Source organism: Urocitellus parryii, chromosome 1 (genome assembly GCF_045843805.1).
Source record: "Urocitellus parryii isolate mUroPar1 chromosome 1, mUroPar1.hap1, whole genome shotgun sequence".
In the NCBI taxonomy this organism is placed as follows: Eukaryota; Metazoa; Chordata; class Mammalia; order Rodentia; family Sciuridae; genus Urocitellus; species Urocitellus parryii.
Window position 1 is genome coordinate 228,485,822 of NC_135531.1, and position 2,214 is coordinate 228,488,035.

Here is a 2,214-nt window from a genome sequence, read left to right on the forward strand (position 1 = left end):
ATCTTTTTATTTATTTACTTTATTTCCTGGTACTGGGGATTGAATGGAGTGCTTTTACCACTGAGCTATATCCCCAGCCCTTTATTTACTTATTTAGGTATTAGGGATTGAACCCAGGAGCACTTAACCACGGAGTCACATCCCCAGCCCCTTTTTATATTTTATTTAAAGACAGGGTCTCACTAAGTTGCCTAGGACCTCACTAAGTTGCTGAGGCTGGCTCTGAACTTGTGATCCTCCTGCTTCAGCTTCTTGACCTGCTGGAATAACAGGTGTGCACAATCAAGCCTGGCATTTATTTTTTATTTTGAGACAGGGTCTCACTAAGTTGCCCTCGCTGACCTCAAACATGAGATCCTCACATGACTTTTTATATCTTTTATGCAGAGTTATAGAAATACTTCTTCAGTGTATACATATGCATACATCTGCAACCAGGTGTATCTCCTTAGCTCTGGCTTCATGACATCTCCCTATAGGTTTTTTTTATACAAGGCCTCCTCCACAGCTGTGGCTGAGCTGCTTCTTTCGACTTCATTAGAAGTCCATGTAGGCAAGATGTTCTCTGAAAAGAGTCTTTTCACCTATAAGCCCTGTCAGGTGGAGTCTGTCCATGGCCTTGGGTGAGAGCACTCAAATTCCCTAGCCACTTCCAACTTCTGTGCCATCTCACCTCAGTATTCTTATTATAATTTAGATGGCTACTTAACTCCTACCCTTCTTGGGACCATTGGAACCCTTTCTGGCCCTGACCCTGAGTCAGACATCCTTTTCTTTGGGAAGGGGTCTTATATCCCACAGTTGGCCTTTTCTGCTGGGATCAACTTTCCTTCCCATAGGACTCCAAACAAGCTCCAATGATTCCATTGTGGAGGAGAGGGGAGGAAGGTGTTATGCTTTGAATAGTACAGTATCAGTAATGTACTGGTAATATATAATAATAGTACCTGAACCACATTTTTCTCCTGCTTGGGACTCCCTGCTCATCCCTTCTCTGGCTTTAACCCAGCCTGTGCCTAAAGTACTAACTCTGGGCATTCTCCTTACTCCTTCTACCTTTGCCCAGGAAGTTCATGGGGTTCATCCAAAGCTCCAGTCTCTACCTGTCCTTTCTGGTTGTTCAAACATTTAGTTTAAGAGGAGAACTCAACACCACCTCCAGGCAAGAGGCCTCCTACAGTCAAGATCAAAATATCCTTCCCTGGGGCCACATAGCAGAGGGCTGACCTGCATTACATTTCAATAGAGCTGCAGCCTCCTGAATCCCTTCCTCTCTCCCCCTGGGAACAGCTGTGGCTTCCATGTTGGAGAAGTCATACAAGGGGCCCTGTCTTATGGAAGCTGACCAGGCAGAAATTCCCAAGACTTGCTCTTTCTAGGTATGTGGGAAGGGACAATACCAAAGTTCTACTTTACTCAGAAACTAATTCCTTAAAGATTTTTAAAAAGGCTCATTCTCCCCCTAACACATACAGACTATTACCACCACTCCCACCATTGAGTCTTTGGGAACCTCCCAAGCTCCCACATCGCTAGCTGTGCTCTTCCCATTCATGCTCAGCTTGTCTTTCCAGTTCCCTCACTCTCTTTCATCTACAGAAGCCCAGGACATTGGGGGTGGGGGAGACAAAGGACAATTGTAGGAAGTGGACACTTTCTCTTTAATAACTTTGCCTGAGTGTCCTAAGATCAGAAAATGATAGAAGATGTTTGTCTCAATATATCCTATTCTTCCCTCCTTTTTCTTACTCCTTTTCTGTCATTGTATAAATACACACAGTAGACTGTAAAATGTTATCTTCTGGTGTAAGCTACAGTGAAGGTGGCAAGCAAGTCTCAATTGCCATCCTTCATCACTATTCACCCAAAAATATCTACTGAGCCCTGATTAGGAGAAGGCCCTGTTCCAAGCACTGTTTCTCCTCAGCTTGCCTTCTTCTTACCTCAGTCCCATAAAAATCTCATAATAATTGCCTAAAAAGTCATGATTAATCCTTTCATTAATTTGTTATTAACTCAAAAACAAACTTTTCTCAATATTCAAACTTTTATTTTTTAAAACAGGTGATAAATAAAGATTAATTTCAAAGCTGCTCACCTGGTGCTAATGGAATTTGAAACAACTTTTTGAAGGGTTATCTATACTCATTATTTTGATAACAGATGCCACATACTGCAAACAAAATAAAAGTTACCTATGTGGATAATGGAATA